The sequence below is a fragment of the Fistularia commersonii genome, chromosome 11 (genome assembly GCF_037954325.1).
Source record: "Fistularia commersonii isolate RoL2024-O1a breed Wild chromosome 11, RoL_Fcom_v1.0, whole genome shotgun sequence".
NCBI classification, from domain to species: Eukaryota; Metazoa; Chordata; class Actinopteri; order Syngnathiformes; family Fistulariidae; genus Fistularia; species Fistularia commersonii.
Genome location: NC_141294.1, coordinates 14,209,096 through 14,228,424, shown reverse-complemented (window position 1 = coordinate 14,228,424; position 19,329 = coordinate 14,209,096). Strand labels below are relative to the sequence as shown.

Genomic DNA, 19,329 nt, shown 5'->3' with positions numbered 1-19,329 from the left:
GAACCTCAACATCTTCATCTCTGCGACCTCCAGCTCAGCCTCCTGTCTTTTTCTATCTGAAGATCATCTCACCACCGTCTCCTCCACCTTTCCTTTCCTTCTGGCCGATAGTCTTCTATCTCTTTGTACCCCTGACACTTTTCTCCACCCATTCCAACCTGCTTGAACCTGTTTCTTTACCTCTTTTCCACACTCTCCTACATTCTGGACCGTTGAAATCCTCAAACTTCTTGATCTCCACTCCCTGTATCCTCACCGTTCCACTCGGGTTCTTCTCCTTCACACACATATTCTCTGACTAACCTCCATTCCTCTCAGCTAAAATATGTTACACATCCGGAAAATGAAACCGTATTTAAAATGACTTTGAACGTTTCTAAGTAACTTATAGACCGGGAATACATATATTTGTGCCGATACAGGTGGAGGCCATTTGCTTTTTGAATGATAGTTTTTAAAAATGCACTTCCAAAGTAGTGATTATCCTGTGGCTGAGTAACAACAGCAATGCCGCGTGATGTTTGCGGCGCCAGGAAAGCAAATGTGTCGCGGCGGAGGCTTCCAAGAGGTAGCTGCATCGCAGGCCCGAACAACAGGGGTTTAGAGTTGGACTTTGGGGTTACGTCGGAGTAATTTCACAGCTGACTGTTCCATTAAACGGCCGCCATGATGTTTTTCACAAATAAGCTCCAGAGAGAGAAAAATGCAATCTCTGCATGGTTGGACCCCAATCCTCCACCCACAAGCATACCGCTGATATATCTAATTATGCCTTGAAAGGGCAGCGTAATCAAGAGTTATGTTTGCTAACTTTGTGTGCGCCCAGAGCTTAGCGATGCTAAACTTGTTTGGTAGATGTTACTCGAATAAGCGGTTCGGACAGGTTGGGTTCCAGTAGAGGTTTTGAAGGACTCCGGCGATGGGAGTCAGAAGGTCAGAGCCGGCAGATGGAAGGGGAAGGAGAAGGTCGGCGAGGTGGGACGAGGTTCTTCGGTGCTTTGGAGGCGAGAAGGAGGAGTTTGCGCCGGATACGACGTCAGACCGGGAGCCGGTGGAGGACGGGGCCATGTGGTCCTCGAACCGGCGAGGCTCCCGGTTGGATCCCCCCTTTCTGTTTGGGTCTACGTGGGGTTCCTCAGGGTTCTCCGGGTTCCTCCCACAGTCCAAACACCTGCGGGAGCTCCATTGGACACCCTCGAGATGAGAAGCTGAACAGTTGTATGCCTTTGGAAGTGTCCCTGTGATGGATCCAAGGTGAACTCCGCTCCTCGGCCAATCCCGGCGGTGCAGACGATGAATGAATGAATGTTTTTCTCCTGCAAACATCTGCTCAGGGACCGTTTGCGCGAGCGCCGCCCTGAACGAGCACTGACCTTGGAGGCAGCAGCACTCAGGACGCCGTCCTCGCCGAGCTCCCGTCGCTTTTCCAACAAGGTAAAATTAGAAGGCAGCTTCGGAGACGCTTCACGAGGTGGACCGGCTGTCTCGTCGGCGTAAGAACGCCCGATTGATTCGCGGCGCAAACGTTTCCGGCGGGTTTGTGCTCTGAAGAAATGAAGAAGTGTACTAATTAGAGGAAATTTAAACTGATATATTTTTTACTTATTTGGCATCAAGAGATTCACTGATCAAATAGTTGACTCGAATATTCCGAATTAATTACCTCCCCTCGCTTCCACTCCTAAGACACACTCAAGAAAGACGACATCCAAATATATCGTTGAAACCGCCTTGTGGTTTTTTAACGCCGGCTAAGTTATCAGGCCGTGAAAACGGCGAGCGAGAAAGACCGCTGGGGACGATGCACTTTGGACGAACGGCGTTTGTCGTAGAGATGAAGATGAAGAGCAGAAGCGGTCGTACGTCTGAAGGGATGAAACGGTACTTCGGTGACCTCGAACTAGAAAACACTTCATCTCCGCTCCCCTTGCAGGGGCGGCATGGTGGCTCACAGCAGGAAGGTCCCTGATCGGATGCTCCCAGGAGGCCCTCCTGGTGGGGTCTGCTTGGGGTTCCTCAGGGTTCCCAGGAGGAGCTTCCAGACTTGGAGCCGGCGTTGGACGGGATGACGTGGCTTCTGGAGCAGGTGGAAGTGAGTGAACCATCTTGTAGAAACAGAATCGGGCGGCGCGGCGGTTAGCGTTTCACGTCCGGGAGGTCCCTGTGGGGTTCCTCAAGGTTCTCCGGGTTCCTCCCACCGTCCAAACACAAGAAGAGGTTCACCGGAGACGGGGTAATGGCCTCGGAGGGGTCAGCGAGGCGGGAGGGGGCGAGAAGGTGGAGTTTGCGTCGGATACGATGTCGGAGCGGGTGGAAGAGAGTAACCGGCCAGAGTTCTGGATGTAACGTAGTCTTCAGGGAGCTTCTCAGGGTGGAAGCCCATGTTCTCCCTGGGGTTCCTCGGGGTTCCTCCCACATTCCGAACACATGGTTCACCGGAGAATGAAATGTCCAGAATGGTCCAGAGTTAACCCCGCCTCTTGACCCATGGGGTACCCGGATCGCAGGGTTAAAGGCGCAGATAATGAATGAATGAATGAATGAATGAATCTTGCGACCTGGGGTTTTATCTCGGCTCTGATTGGTTCTCCAGGAGACGGCCTGCGCGCCGCCGCCGCCGCCTGCTTTTATCTGCTTGTCGCCGTCGAGAAATGACGGCACTCGGACTCGAGGGCCCTTCCTTCGCCTGGATAGAACCGGCTATCTGCGCCGCCGCTCTCTGCGCTCCCGGCGCTCGGCCACGATTCCCCCTTATCGCCGAGCGCGCCGCGGCCGCCGCTCCGAGGCGAGCTCACGGCTCCCGGCGAGGGAGGGGGAAGCCGGTTTGGATGCCGTTCATGATCCGCCGCTTTCCGCCGCTCTTCCCCCACCCCGTCCCGGAGCCGACTGATAACGCGAACGAAGCCGCCGTCCACTCATCTGTGCGTGTCACATGTCGGGCGGCGCCGACCCCCCTCCCGCCGCCGCCCCCGGTACTGGTGAATCATCCGCGGCGGAGTAACTGGAGCACACGGTCACCCTGCCCCCCGAACCCTCGCCGCCCGGGGAGAGTCCGGCCCACGCCGGCCCGGACTCCGCCGAGATCTTCTCCCGAAGCCCTCGGAGACGTGGCCCGCATGGGCGTCCCTGTCCGAGGCGGTTTTGCTCTTAATTGAGTTGCTCACTCGGCCGCCGGCCCCTCCGGGGGACGCCGGCGTGTCACTTCCTATGATTAACCTAAATTTCATCCGTCGTCCAGGACCGCCGCCGCGTCGAGACGTCCGCGATGAGAAGGAGCGAGATTTGATGAGGGCGGCGGAATGAACCCGCCATTAATACTCACATTAAACAATGAAACCGGGGTGAGGACGGCGAGCCGAGCGGGTAAAAGGCTGCGACTTCCTGCCTCGGCAGAATCTACACGGCGCGCGCAGAGCCGGTCGGGCGGATTCGGATAACGGCCTTTCGGCCCCGGCTCGGCTCCGGGGCCCGCCGAGCCTCCTCTCGCCCGCCGCCGCCGCCACCGACCAATCGGGCGCCTCGGCTATCGGCGCCCCGGGAGGCGGTATAAATCATGTCATCCGGCATCGAGCGGGACCTCGGTCAGGAACAGTTGCTTAGAACAACACATGGATTTGTCGGCGTTTGATCAATGTGACGTTTCCACCGGCGTCGCACCGGCTTCCCCCCCTTTTCTGGCTTCTCACAGCTTCATCCCCTTCGCCTTCTCTCTCCCACTTGTTTTCCCTCTCACTTGCCTTTTTCCCTTTTCATGCTTATTTTGTTTTCCAAACACTCGTGTGTGTGTGTGCGTGTGTGTGTGTCGGCAGCCGTTTCCCTGCCAAGGCACTCATGGAGAAGTGATAGGCACGGGGAGTCTGTGGGCCAGCAACCATGAAATAAATATGGATGGTCATGAGTGAGATGAGCGAGGATCATCTGTTTTGCCATCTGCTTGCGCCGGAGCGTGGATGTAATGACTGTAGTCTTGCCTGGCCCGGCGAGTCCTTGGTTGCCGGGAAGCTTGACAGAGGGCCCACCGAGTCGCACACACACACACATGCACACACACGCTTATCCAGGCATACACAAACAACTGCACAAAGAAACCTTTCACAATGTTGGTTCACAGTCAGTTTCCTCCCCTATGGAGTGCGGCGCCGTGCTTTTGCAGAGGTTTCCCTGCACAAAAGCTCCGGCTGCAGCATGTGTTAGACCGCCCTGCATATCCGTGTGTGTGTGTGTGTGTGTGTGTGTGTGTGTGTGCATGAACGGCCATGAGAAGTGACAGGTTGACAAGTGCCAGTCCGGCCTGGTACGGCGGCCGCTCAGCTGGCGTCGTCCAATCAGACGACAACCCCCCCCCCCCAGTCTTGTATCTCCTCCTCCTTCAAACATACAATCCTTATTTTTTTTTTTTTTCCTCGAATGACTCCATCATCGAGGGCTCGCAACGGCGTGAGCGTATGTTTATAGAAAAAATAAAAAAAACAGGCTGTTGCATTATACATCGTCCTCACGGAGGGGCGACACAGTGAGAGCTCTCAGAATCAATCTTGACGCTTGGATGGAATCATGGAGCGCGGAGAAAATGGCAAACATTGCTGTGGCTCAATGGCCTGATGCGCTCATAAATATGTTTTTATGGCTGGGAATGAGTTGGGGGCAGAGATGTTTGGCGCTCATAAAGGTGTGTGTGTGTGTGTGTGTGTGTGTGTGCCGTATAGTGTAATTCTTCAAACCGCAGAGAATAAAACATTTCTAATTTAATTAGCTTATACAAAAGGAAAAATCAATACGGTGTCAATGACGCTGACGTACGGCGACGCGCGGCTCGTAAATCCGCGTCCAGGTGTCAGGAGACGCCGCGTCCGCCGTTTGCACGCCGCCGCATAACCTCCGCCGAGGAACCGCGACGTTCTGCCGCTCACGATTCTTCCTCCGTCCTTTGGGTTAAGTGTTGTCTTGGGAACCGGGAGGGAAAAAAGAAGCGGCGGGCCGCTAAGAGGCTCTTGAACTGTAGTGTTGCGTCAGCGCAGAGCGGGAAAAGTGTCCACAAGGTGGGGGGGGGTGAGGCAGGAGACGCCGTGCCTCACCCGGCAATATTGGGAAGAAAAAGAAATTGGTTGTCTATCAGTGATTTGCATTATGAAGGTGTTTTTCATTGAACTTCAGTCAAAATGGCTGGATTTACCGTCTAAATACTGAAAAGAGACGTGCGGTGAGGCAGCCGACTGTCGAGCCTCAATGGCGGCTGAATGCCGGCTCTCTCTGCACGGACACCGAATCGCCGTCTCTCTCTCTGATTCGCTATTAAAATGTTCAAACGCTTTTGCTAGTTGAGCTACATTTCCAATTTGACAACAACTGTGAGCGCGTTCGTCGTTTCTCTTGCCGAGCGATCAAAAAAACATCCGCCGAGAGCCACTAAGTGAGGCACGCCGTTCTCCTGCCTCATGGTAGGGGGCGCACCTGACTCTGCGGATTCTTCTTGCGACTCGAGGACAAGCTAGAGTTGGTGAAGAAGCTGCTCTGTAGGGTTCGTATGTTTGTTTATAAATCCGTTTATAATATGTATGTTTGTAAATGTGACGGTCGGCGGCTCAGCAGCCACAAACCTCACCGCACCTCACTGGTCTCGGCGCTCCTCTTCTTCATATTCGCCCTCTTGTTTCCGTTTTCTTTCCCCTTTCCGATCGCGGATTTTCCCCCCCCGTCCGCCCCGCGGCGCTTTCCGAGCCTCGCCGATTGCTCTTTTTCATCTCGCCCCGGCATTTAAGCCGGGACTTTGAAAGCTTCGGCTCGGAAAAAAAGAGAAAAGAAAACTCCATCAATCCCCGGTGATGTGTGTCGTCTGCAGGAACCTGTGTAATTTGGTGATTAATGTTGATCCAGGTTGCCCTATACCTTATTTATCTGCTGTGTTATTGAACCGTGGGGAACTGCAAACATGGCAGAAACTCAGACACTCCACCGGCCGCCCCGCTGCGCCCTTTAATTCTCCGACGCTTCACCTGCCGACAATCAAACGCGTCTCAATAAAGCCCCGGTAACAAGTTCTGGGTTTAAAAAAAAAAAGAAAAAAAAAAAAGGTCTAAAGCCCAGCGCTGGCTCTAGCCTCCCTCCCTCACACACACACACACACACACACACACACACACACTCAGACACGACGGCAGCGGCAGCGGCGGCTAGAAATAGCTGAGATTTGGCCCGAAACGTCACAGGGAAATTGGGATTAAGTTCAGCTTGATGTCGCGCGTCTCTCCACCGCCCGGCTTTCCAGCAGCTCTCCAATCTTTGTGGGTCACATCATAGAATCCCTGTCATCAAGGGCAGTGGGTTTTACCGTGGGAGTGGGAGTGGGAGCGGGAGCGGGGTTTGATATCTTCCCCCTCCTCGCCCTTCCGCCGATAACAGCTAATCCTCGCCTCGCATTAAACTGTGACCAAGATCAATTAAAACTCTGCCTCGCCCTGATAGCGATCTCCCTCCGCGGCTGCCGGCGGCGAGAGAAGTTCGCGTGCACGTACATGCGCGCTGGCGGCGGCCATGACGGCGGCTGGCGGCGAGAGCCTGCCGTTGATTTTCAACGCCTCTTAGCGGAAGATGAAAAACAATGGGGGGGGAAACAATAACGGGGATGATCGCGACTCTGCCGGCCGGCCGATTATCCGTGGCCTCATTAGTATTCCTTCTTTGTTGTAATTATTTTTTGAACTTGGCGCGGGACGTTATGGAGGAAAGCGGCGATGCCGGTGGGGAGGGGGGGAAGGGGGCGGAGTCTCGGGCGTGGCGAGCGGCTGCCGAGCCGACTGTCGCGTCCGCCGCTGGGACCGGCTGCCGAGGGCCTCAGGTTGTTTTGGTGTGTACATCAAAAGGACAGGCTGTGAACATGAAAACACCCCCTCCTTCCCATCCGGCCCGTCTTTCTCCTCTCCAACTCCGCTTCTTTTTCCTCCCTCCTGCGCTCAGGCTGTCTTTTTCGCCTTCGACTCCCAGGAGACGGCTCGTGGCGAGGTGCGGCGGCGGCGGCGGCGGCGGCTTTGAGCCCCGCGTTCCTCCATGACAGCCACCGGACAAGATGTGGCGTCAATAATACCGTACAAGGAGAGCCGGTAGAAACGGCAAAGGAGTCCAGATACCTTTGCAACCTCCTGAAGTTCTCCTCCAGGACACGTCACCGACGGTAGAACCTGCTAGGAAGTCCTTCGAGGTCAGCAGCTCAGTCCATCACCCGACACCACAAGGAACGTATACCACAAATAACCGGCCGACCCCTCGGACCAAATATTAAAAACAGCCGGAAAGATCCTCGCAGATCTTTCCTCGCATCTTCCGCCCGGCCGTCCGGCGGCTCGTTCTGGTCGCAGACAGGAAAACCCAGAGGAGAAGGTCGACCTTTGACCCCAGAGCCGTCCAGCTCCTCCATGGCCGGCCTCACCAGAACCCCACCGAGTGTAACGCCACTCATGATATATTCACTATACAAATGCACAATTCTGTACCGTAGTAATTTGTAATTTATATATATATATATATATATGTATATACCAATTTCTGGACAATAAGCCGCAACGTTTTTCACGTAAACAACGATGCGGCTAATATATGGACTTTTTTGGGTGGGGGACGCTAACGAGCTTCACGCCGCTAAAACGTTTCTCCTCGTCACGTCGGACCGATGAAATGACCGGGAAATTCTGAGTCCGTTCAACTCCGACACCGAAGAAGACGACTTTGACGGTTTTAGTGCGCGGGAGGAAGACCGAGATAGCGATCGGTTAGCGGCTAACGGCTAGCCGGTGCGGCTTATATTGAGGTGCGCCCGATAGTCTGGAAATTACGGTATATATATGTACGTGTGTTTATATACACTGCTCAAAAAAATCAAGGGAACTCTAAAATAACACATCCTAGATATGAATGAATGAAATATTCTTATGAAATATTTGGTGCTTTACATAGTTGAATGTGCCGACAACAAAATTACACAAAAATGATGAATGGAAATCAAGGTTATGAACCAACGTGGGTCTGGATTTGGAGTCAAACTCCGAATGAAAGTGTAAAAAAACACTCCAGTCTGATCCAGCGTTGATGTCGCGTCCTTAAATCCTTAAAACATGAATGAATGAATGAATCAGTGTCGCAGTTTGATATCACACAAGTGTGATTGATTTGGAATTATTTTGCATAATTTAAGTGTCCCCTTCATTTGTTTGGGAGCAGCATATATATATTCTTTTTATGAATTATTCATTTATTCATTTTATCTCTTTATTTTTTTTGATGTTCACAATTTGTCCCATCTTTCACGCCTGCAAACAAACACCGATGTCCGCTCTGGCGCCGCTCGCGAAGGTGAAGTTATCAGATTCGGAGCTTGTGGATTCCTTCATATTGCCATTGTTTGTCCCCACGCCGCGTTCACGCACCGCGCTTTATTTTTAGTTAGCGGGGCTTTTTCCCTCTTCCCCCACATTGGCTCTTCTTAGTCGTGACCCAGTTTATTAAAAAGGGGAGTTTGGCCAAGCCATGGGAATCAGCGGCAGATTAACTTTCTGTTGGTTCTCCCTAGGACAGCTCCATATGTCAGAGCTATCGCTGGGAGAAAATGGAAGTCGCTGAAAAAGTGAAATATGTGTGTGTGTGTGTGTGTGTGTGTGTGTGGGTGTGGGTGTGAGCTGCGAATGAAATCGAGACGAAATCTCCCGGACGGATGCCGAAGTCGTCGTCACGTCGGGTTGTTTGCGGACTCCGGTCCGTCCGGAGGAACCTGCCCCGTCGTCCTACATCGGCTTTTATTTATCCCTCCTCGCGTTTTGTGTTTGTTTGTTTCTCGTCCGGATTGGACGCGGAAAACGTGTAATTAAGCGTATTCTGGACCGACGACCTCGTCGGGGCGCGGGGCTTTTACCGGGTTATCCAGCTGAAGGCGGCTTACAAAGGAAATCGGGGATCAAGAGCGAACGACAAGAGGATCAAGGAGTCTGAGATGGGAAACAGTGGATGAGTGTGTTCGGCGTCCCGTCTTATTTTTCTGCGTTCGGAGGACGGCTTGATGATTTAAAGGGAAAGGAGCCTCCGAATCAAAGGCTTCTTTATTCTTCCGCGAGGCTCTTCCCTCCTTTCCGGTTCCCTCCGTGACTCCATTTTCTTCTCGTAATCCCGCAACAGTGCGGCATCTTAATTCGCGCAGATTCTGGAAAAACAGGTAGTTTAAGATGCAATCCATGATAATTACATGGGTCGGATCCCGCGCCGCTAAGCGGAGCTTGACCCCCCCTTCCCCGTAAGCCCTTTCACACCCGCAGATTACAAGACCCTCCTCGGGGTCATCTGGTAATCTGGTGCGGAGTCGGTATTAGACGGGACAATATGGCGCAAACAAAAACAAAAAATTCACCGACTTGTTTTTTTTTTTTTTTTTTTTTTCTCCTCTGTGCCGTCATGCTAATACCGGCTAGCGCTGGGTTTGGAAGCAGATGCAGGACGACGCGCCTCGGGTCAATCCTCCCCTTCACGGCGGTTGCGATGCTGTTTTCGGCGTAATCTTTCTGGGAGGTTCAGCAGAGCTATCATGTGAGTGGAAACTTCAAGAGCGCGCATTCATCTCCGGCCTGAAGTTGCCACGGGCGATTCCTCCGCGGAGGGCAGGGGAGGGGAGGCGAGGCGGCCGTGAACGCCGCCTGTGTTTTAACGCCGTCCAGCCTTTCTTGTGAGCCGCGGCGGGTCGTGACCGGCCGAGGCGCAGATGCGCCGACGTCCTGCAAGACTCGGCGGCTCTGACTGGAGTGGGCGTTGCCGCGTAGGGCGGAATTACATCAACGTGTGGATGGAAATCAGAAAAGTATGTTTGCAAGTTTCTCCCTGGTCAGTTCCATCTAAGCCCTCACCAAAAAGCGCAATGCGTCCGCCTCCTTCTCCCGAGCATACCGTCAGATAATGGACTCATCTTGTCATTTCACGACGAAATCCCGTTTTTAAATGGGATTCCGGCTTCATTTTCACGGGACGGACAAAACGTTTGAACACCAGACCATTAAAAATAAAGCCGCGGCTCTTCAGGAGCCAATTCACCAAACTCCAAAAGGCGTAATCCTCTTCACAGTGCCATTGTTAAATCTGGTCACGGCAACTGGACTTCACCGCTCATCCCAGAGGCTGCCGGTGAGCTTCCCGGCGGGGGTTGGCGTCGGCCGTCGGTCCGAGTCGATGTGGTTTCTCAAGTCACCGAGTGACGGTTTTGCAGAAACTAGGTTGAATGGGGGCTGGAAGGGGCGGTTAGGTGGATCCGCAGGGTATGCTTGTGTCGATCCGCCTTCGGATGGATCTCAGCGAGGTGTTGTATGTCGGTGAAAGGTCAAGTTGAAGACCCCCTTCCTTGCTCAGCGAAGGTTTCCAGTTTGACAAGAGGGCTTCTTTGACTCCTCTCAAACCATCGGACATGGGCGTCCCCAAAGGAGAGCGTCCCTTGTCCTTCAGATACAGGTGGACCGTGGAGTCCTGACCTGAAGAGGAGGCTCTCCTGCGTGGGCTCTCCACCAAAGAGGTCATCAAAGTCCTCCTTACACTTGACAAGACACCCCTATCACAGTAGCTTCGCTCGATCTTGGTGGTCCTAATAATTGGGGCAACTGAGCATACGTGATAAATTCAGCGCCTGCTACTTTTGGAGTAAGGGCCCATCACATTTCATCAGAGATGCAGATGCCTGCAGACATCTGACGGTGATTTGGTATTCCAATACCGGAACTTCACCCCGCCACCTCTTCGAGACCGCCGCGTCCTTCAGAGGGCTCACCCCAGCGCGCCGCGGTGGTCCGTCCTCCCGGCTTCGCAGCAGCTAACCGTGGCTACTTTTAAACTCGCGGTGAGTGATTAGACCGGGGTTTACATCCGAGAACCACTCGGCCCCCGCGGGGATTCGGCGGGGAGCATCGCAGCCGATGCATAATTTGTCGAGGAGGTGGGCTCGGAATGCTCACGCTGAAGCAGAGATGCTAAATACCGCCGTTTTCTGCAGACGAGAAGAAAAAAAAAAAAAGAATGAATTGACCTCTGCGAGATCTCCAGATGGAGCGAGGTGTTCTGCTGAATGTCGGCGCTCCTCCGGCCACATCCCACGTCTCTCGCTGGCTTTTCTTCAGTCGTTTCCGCCGAAAAAACCAACGCTTCACTTTTCTTCTGCTAAACTAGGCCCGCGTCCTAATTAAAGGTTTTCTTTCTTTTACAGCTTTTCCCCAACTTTCGCATTCCTCGTCGGCCATCTTATCTAAATGCTATAATGGAAGGCAATTTTTTTTTTTTTTTTCTGAATGCGAATCTGCATTTTTGGAACAACAACGGCGGCGGCATAATGTTATGAAGATATTTGCGCCGCCGCCGCCGCCGCCGCCGCTCTCGCTGCCAAATGAGGAGATTGCAGCCTCTCTCATCCGGTTCTAATCAACGGCGAACATGTGGGAAACTAATGGGGTTTTTTCTGCCGGCAAACGGCGCCTGCTTCACCTCTGAGTGGCTGAGCGTTCGGCAACCAGCAGCAGCGGCCGCCTTTTTACTTTTAAGAGCTCGTGGCGGGTTAACTCACCGGCTCTGGGAAGAAAAGATCCGAACAATTGGTGGGCGGCGGCAGTGGCGAGAAAGTCCCTGGTTGGATTCCCGCTGGCTTCTCCGGGTTCCTTTCACTGTCCAAAAGCATGCGGGACGTTCACTGGAAACCCGAAGCAGTCCACTAGCATGAATGAGTGAGTGAATGTTTGTATGTTTCTGCATGACCTGTGAATGACTGGGTGAATCATGGTAAGTCTGTGGGACCTGTGAATGAGAGGGTGAATGGATATTTATGTGTTGAGGACATGGGAATGATAGGGTGAGTATGTCTCTAGCTTGAGCATGGATGAGTGAGTGACTTGTATGCCCATTTGACTCCTGAATGAGAGGGTGAATGGATATTCGTCTCTGCAGGACATGTGAATGAACAAGTGAATGGTTGTTTGTCTATATGACATGTCAATGAACAAATGAATGTTGTATGTCTATTTGAGGAATGTGTGACTTGTATGCCCATTTGACCTGTGAAAGAGAGGGTGGATGCATATTCATCTGTTGAGGACATGGGAATGAAAGGGTGGGTGACTTGTATGTCTCTATTTAAGGCATGGATGAGTGAGTGACTTGTATGCCCATTTGACCCCTGAATTAGAGGGTGAATGGCTATTCATCTCTGCAGGACATGTGAATGAACAAGTGAATGTTGTGTATGTCTATTTGAGGCACGAATGAATGAGTGACTTGTATGCCCATTTGACCCGTGAATGAAAGGGTTAATGGGTATCCATCTGTTGAGGATATGGGAATGAAAGGATGAGTGGTTGTATGTCTCTAGTTAAGCATGGATGGGTGAGTGACTTGTATGCCCATTTGACTCCCGGATTAAAAGAGCGGGTGAATGGATAATCATGTGAATGAACAAGTGAATGGTTTTGTGTCTATATGACATGTCAATGAACAAGTGAATGTTGTGTATGTCTATTTGAGGCACGAATGAATGAGTGACTTGTATGCCCATTAGATCCGCGAATGGGAGGGTGAATGGTTACGTGTCTCTATTTGAGGCCTGAATGAGTGAGTGATGAGTTGTATGTCTACTTGACATGGGAATGAGAGGGTGAATGGTCGTGTGTCTCTACACGACTTGCGAATGAGTGAATGATTATTTGTATGCCTACTTGATGGGTGATTGATTGTTGATCTCTAAATGACCTACGACTGAGAGGGTGAATCTAAAGACATGTGAATGAGCAAGTGAATGGTTGTATGTCTGCATATGTCGTGTGTCCGTTGTGTCCCGCGATCTGAAATGAACGAATGGCTGAACGCATGAATCGTTTTTGTTTGTGAGAACCTTCTGTTGAGCGTCGTTGAGACGTTCCTTCTCGCTCCGGGGCCGTCCGGGTGTGCGGCGCGATTTCCCGTCGGGATTTGTGCGCCACAGTGTGTGTCTCCGTGACGATGAAGGCATCTTTTAGTCCGTCGTGCCCATAAATTTAATTTCTAAGGCAAAGCAACATGAAACAGGAATTTAAAAAAAGAAGAAAACAGACTTCCTCCGACTGGATCGGCGCCAACGAGCTTTCTGCCAATTTCTTTTCCTCCTTTTTTTTTTTTTTCTCCATCCAGCGCTAAAACGTTTTAACTGGGGGTGATCGTGCAGACCTGCCTGCCAACTGGTTTTTTTTTTCTTTCCTTTTCCCCCAGGATGGGCGGCGTTACCATGGCGCCCACAACCCCCCCGACACCGACGCCCCGCCGGGATGACTCTGCAAGGAGGTTGGAGAACCAACCCTGAAGGTCCACGGCTGGAGGCTTATTTCCCCACGAGGAGGGAGGAGAGCTTGGAGGAGGAACCGGCAGGAACGAAGGTACGGCCGTCTGCGTTTGCACAAGCCTGCTGGAGATGTGCTGAACTTCTGCAGAACCTTCTCAGGAATGAGCGTTGCACTGAAGGTCCAAGGAACCCTTGGACCGTCTGAGCTCCAAGCGGGGGGTTCTGGTGGAGCTGGTGTGTCGCAGGTGGTTGGTGGAACTCATAAGCCCAACCCATTACTAGATATTTCTTCAGGGACGGCATTTTTAGAAGCTATCGTGATCCCCGCTGGAGATGTTTTCTTGGGACAACATGGACAGAAGCATTGAGAAATGGAGCAACAAGCTCTTGGAGGCCCGCAGAAGAACATCTACACTTTGACCAGATGAAATCATTAGCCAATAGCCGGTGGATAAAAACACCTCAAACCATCTGATGGTTATTTTTCCATGAACGCCGCGGCAGCTTCCGCCTCCATATCGTCCGTTCTTCTGTGGTTTGTTCAGAAGAGTGGAGCTGGAGGTGCACGTTGCAGACGCCTACCGTGGTCCTTCACCGCCCGCGGGAATGCAAAGCTAAAAGGCTCCACCCGAGGAGGCAACTTCCTGGCGGCCGAATCCGAGCCGCCGCTCTTCCCGAAAAACAGCTGCGAATCACAGGAAACGGGAAACAGTTTCTGGTCGTCTCTGTTTCCAGCAGAAGAGGGTCAAAGTAACCTGCAGAACATCTTCCTCCGTTCAGCCGACCGCTTCTCCCGTGTCCTCTTCTTCTGCTCCACCGTGGAAAGGAAACTCATACCGTTTGCGACCGCAATACCGACTTTAACCAATCGGCGTTCTGAGTTTACCGAGGAACGCTGATGTGGCGTTTCCCAACAAGGTTTTAGAATTGCAGGTGAAAGTTAGAATTGTGTGTGTGTGTGTGTGTGTGTGTGTGTGTGTGTGTGTGTGTGTGTGCGAGTGCTGAAAAACAAACAGTTATTTCAATTGAATTACCATAATTTCTGGACTACTGAAAACCTGAATATAAGCCGCACTGCCTAAAAATAAGTTAATAAATATATGTGTACATAAATAGGCTTGTCTATTAATGAATATATATAAAAATTTAAATGAACATAAATAAAATAAACATAAAATGAATAGATAAATATATGTGTACATATATAGGCTGCCCTTGTCTACAAATAAAATTAAATAAAGTATGAATAAAAATAAATAGAATAGGAATAAAATTAAACAAAATATCAATAAAAATAAATAAATCTAAATAAAAGTTTCTAAAATATCCAAACAGTGGCTGTAACAAGGCTAATGAAAAAGATGAACAATAAATAAGACGAGGAAAAGTCAATTTTCTATCCCCGCTTTGTCCTCTTCAAGCTGATCTTCTCCTCTTGTCACAAGGGTGCAGGACATGTATGACCGAGACAAAGTGATGACTTAGATGGTTTGGACATGAACACTCCTCTCTTCATGCGGTCTGGGTAGAAGGTTGCTGAAGGTGGAGCTGCCAGGCAGGAGGTCTAGAGGAAGACCAAAGAGAAGATGGATGGATGTTGTGAGAGAGGATATGAAGGTAGCTGGTAAGAGAGAGGAGGATCCAGAGAATAGGGTTCAATGGAGAAGGTGGATTCAGACCCCTGAAGGGAAAAGCACAGAGAAGAAGTTTTAACAATATGTATACAAGTTGCAGCAAAACAATATATAAATCTATATAAAAGTGGCAACTAGAAGGGAACAACAGCAATACTTGCAGTCGCATCAGAAAATAAACAAAATAAATAAATGAACAGTTTGTACTTGGTGCATTTTGTGTATAATTTACAAGTGATTTCCAGAAAGGGTGCCATGAACATGTTCAGCAGACGAATGTGTGCATTAAAAGCAGACGACGACAGGCGGGAACCGTGGATGTAATGTAGCAGGAGAAAGTTGAAATGGACATTAAATGCATAAATAGATGTGGACGGAAGCTGCCCGGGGTTTCTGAGCTGGCGGCGGCCGCCGGAGCAGCGCTAGCGGAGTGCTTTCTCTGATTGGACGAGGCGGGCGGCGAGGAAAAGCCTGTAGATCCTGGAGGAAATGTGGCGTTGACGTGGAAACGGCGGTTTTCGGAGACTCGTTCCATCTCGTGAACTTCCCCGTCCTCCCTTTCGGCGGCCGATCGGACGGAGGGGTGATCGCAAAGCATCCGGCGTGCACGCTGTCACACACTTCTCTCCACCAGACACACAACAAACACACACACTCGTACATTAAGCACACGCACAATCACTTTTTGTGTGTTGACGGGCTATTCATGGTAATAGCTTAGGCTTTCAGACCTAAGTGTGTGTGTGTGTGTGTGTGTGTTTTTAGGTTCCAATCACACAATAGTGCCTGCTGAGCTGGCAAGTAAGAATATCAAACAGCGAATGAAATTCCGGGGCGCCGTCCGTCCGCCGCCGCCGCCGCCGACACTCGCAACATGAATTTTTCATCATTCGCCGTGGTAACGGGGCCTCGTTAAAACGGTCATTCTGCCGGCGACTCTGGCGTCCGTGCACATGCCCGGACCTGCTCCAACAAGCTTCAGTGTGGAGCGTGTGTGTGTGTGTGTGTGTGTGTGTGTGTGTGTGTGTGTGTGTGACAACTGGCCGGGTCCACCAGGTGTGTGAGATGAAGGGATGTGTGGGCGGAGCTTCCTCCTCACAGCTAGAAGGTCCTGCTTGGACTCCCACAGGGTTCCTTCCTGTGTGGAACCTCCATGTTCTCCATGTATCTGCTTGGGTTCCTCAGGGTTCTCCGGGTTCCTCACATGCAGGAGGTTCTCCAGAGACCACACGTTGTCCAGATAAGAGGGGGAATTTCTGTCTCTGGATGATGCGTGGATGCAAGTGAATGGTTTTATACGTCTTCATGAAGAATGAATGAATATCCTTCATGCTTTTATATCTATGATGAATGAAGAGCTGAATGTCTATATCAGGGGTTGCATTGACTTTTGAAATTTAAGGGAGGAGCCGGGTCAGCACAAGATACGATATATGTAAAAAGAAACAAAAAAAAAACGCATTTGTTAACATGACATATCAGACTCGTCTGACGTTCGTCTGAACATTTTCTGACATAAATAAAAGCTGCTTGGTTTTGAAGACTCCGATGTTTGCTGGCATTTGATGGACAAACCGGTTCCTCCCTCGTAGCTTCGCGTCCAGCTCATTCATGTGCGTCAGGAAGGCTAAATCACAAAAACCATCCGGGTCATTCAGCTCAGGAAAATTCTAAAGTGTTCTCAAGTAGCTCCAAAAATGAAATACTGTCTCGATCATTCAGTCGTTCACATCAAGTATGAATTGTGCACCGATCTTTGGCGGGCCGGATTAAAAAGACCAAGGGGCCGGATTTGGCCCGCGGGCCGTAGTTTGCCCAACCCTGCTCTATATGATGCACGAATACTGCTTTTATACCTCTATGATGAATGAATGAATGAATGGTTAAATGTCCATTTATTACGTGTGAATGAGAGGGTGAATGTTTAATTCCTCTTCATGAGGTATGAATGGATAAATGGCTAAAAATTCATATCGTTTCATATATATGTAATATTCAATAGCTGCATGTGAATGGTGGCTTGTCTCTATATAACATATGAGTGAGTGAGGGAATGAGAGAGCGATGGTTGGACGTCTCAACATGCAGCCCTGTGATTGGTCCGGGGTGAGCCCCGACTGACCAACCACAACAGGGATTTGCTAGGGCTGTTTACTAGCCAATGAATGAGGAAGCTTCTCACGCGGCTGATTCTTTGCTGGCTTTGGAAACCAGACGTTCCTTGAGAACCTCGGGAAGGTGTTCACCACATGTGGACGGGAGCTTCATTCATCTGTCCACGCTGGAAAAATGTTTACATGTCTTCGCTGCTGCTGCTGCTGCTGCTGCTGCTGCTGTGACACCATATTGTTGTTGTTGTTGTTGTCGTCGTCCAAAGTGGTTGTGTTTTTTTTGTTTTTTTTTGTAATCTAATTTTCCCAGCAGGTGATTGTAACATAAACGGAGGTTATTACACGGCAAGAGCAGCGAGAACATTTCATAAATATGTCAAGCAACAGAGGGAGTTTAGGTTTAATGCGAGGCGGGGCGTCTGACAGGGTAATTATGCAAGAAAAAGAAAATAGATTTAGCGGCGGACGAGTGTGTGAGTGAAAGAGTGTGTGAGTAAAAGAGTGTGTGAGTGAAAGAGTGAAGGCAGAAAACGGCGGCGCATCTTTGTTTTAATGTTCAGGCTAAAAGAGAAAAGGGATCAGCCGGCGTGTTCAGGAGAGAGCTGGCCTTAATGGATGCTGGTGAAGAAGTGTGTGTGTGTGTGTGTGTGTGTGTTTGCCTGCTTGAATCTACGCTCTTCAGCCCAAAGTCACACCGAACGTCATTTTAGTTTCATTTTCAGTTCAGCCGCTACGCTAGCCGTGATTGGCCGAGAGGCGGGGCTAATCCTGGACCAATCACAGAGCCCCATATTGATAAACGCCATTGTTCACCCTCTCATCGTGAAGCCACGTGAGAACTTATGAATGAAGGAAGGGCGTAAATGTAGTCCCACATCGTTCTCTAGGCTGCTGCTGTGTCCAAAAAGAAAATAAAAATAACAGAAATATATATATATATATATATATATGTGTCGCAACAGGTCTTGATCCATATTACACGGATTTTGCATGAGATACACAAGGATTTGAGGAGATCAGGGTCTGCTAAGCGACGGGGAAGAAAAAAAAAAATCAAAATCTGTGCGCGGCGTCGTCCCCCTGCTCAGGTCCGGCAGCACGTGGACGTTCTGCTGCAGACGCTTCGCTTTTCACCCTCGTAATCTTTTTTTCTGCATGTTCATGGCAAACATATCCCTAAGCTCCAGATCCCTCAGCGCTCCTGCTGAGCCTCCGCACAGCAGAAGAGACGGACGGTCGGACGGTCGGACGGTCGGATGGTTGGACGGTCGGACGGTCGGACGGTCGGACGGTCGGACGGTCGGACGGTCGGACGGACGGACGCTGTCCCGTCTGCCGATCTCACTGTCAAGGATTCTGTTTGAGACGCTGCATTCAGGGGCGGCAGGAGGTCCTGCTTGGATCCCCGCAGGAGGCCTTCCTGTGTGGAGTCTCCATGTTCTCCACATGGGGTTCCTCAGGGTTCCTCGGGTTCCTCCCGCATCGGAGAACTGACATCGTCCAGACGTGTGAATGAGAGGGTGAATGTCTCGATATGATGTGCGAATGAATGAGTGAACGGTTGCATGACTGTCATATATGAGGAGTGAATGAGAGTGAATGGATGAATGCCTGTATATGATGTCATTGGACGAATGAATGAATGAATGTTGATTGAATGGTTGGATGACTCTCGTAAGACGCGAATGAATGAGCGAATGATTTTTTGTCTCTATATCACATGAATGAGTGAGTGAATGGTTGCATGTCTGTATATGATGTCATTGGACGAATGAATAAATGAATGAATGTATGATTGTCTGTTTGTTGATTGAATGGTTGCATGACTGTCAAATTACATGAATGAATGAGTGAATGGTTGCATGTCTGTATACAACGTAGATGAATGAGAGAGTGAATGTTTGTATGACTGTATGTGATGTGTGAGTGAATGAGTGAATGATTGTTTGTCTCTATATTACATGAATGAATGGTTGCATGTCTGTATACAATGTGGACGAATGAATGAATGAATGAATGGCTTTGTGTCTGTATATGATGTGCGAATGAATGAGCGAACAGTTGCATGATGTCATATATGAGGAATGAATGAGAGTGAATGGATGAATGTCTGTATATGATGTCATTGGACGAATGAATGTTTGTTGATTGAATGGTTAGATGACTGTTGTATGACGCGAATGAATGAGTGAATGATTTTTTGTCTCTATATCACATGAATGAGTGAGTGAATGGTTGCATGTCTGTATATGATGTCATTGGATGAATGAAT

At 50.2% G+C, this 19,329-nt stretch overlaps 1 long non-coding RNA gene across 1 annotated transcript in view; it reads left to right on the top strand.

Moving 5' to 3' along the window:
• LOC147229605 (uncharacterized) overlaps positions 1-14,565 on the top strand; it is a 36,807-nt gene extending 22,242 nt beyond the window's left edge. Inside the window, exon 2 of the long non-coding RNA XR_015106809.1 lies at positions 13,243-14,565. This is a non-coding gene — a long non-coding RNA (uncharacterized LOC147229605). The remainder of the gene's footprint in view (positions 1-13,242) is intronic.
• The last annotated feature ends 4,764 nt before the right edge of the window (positions 14,566-19,329 follow it).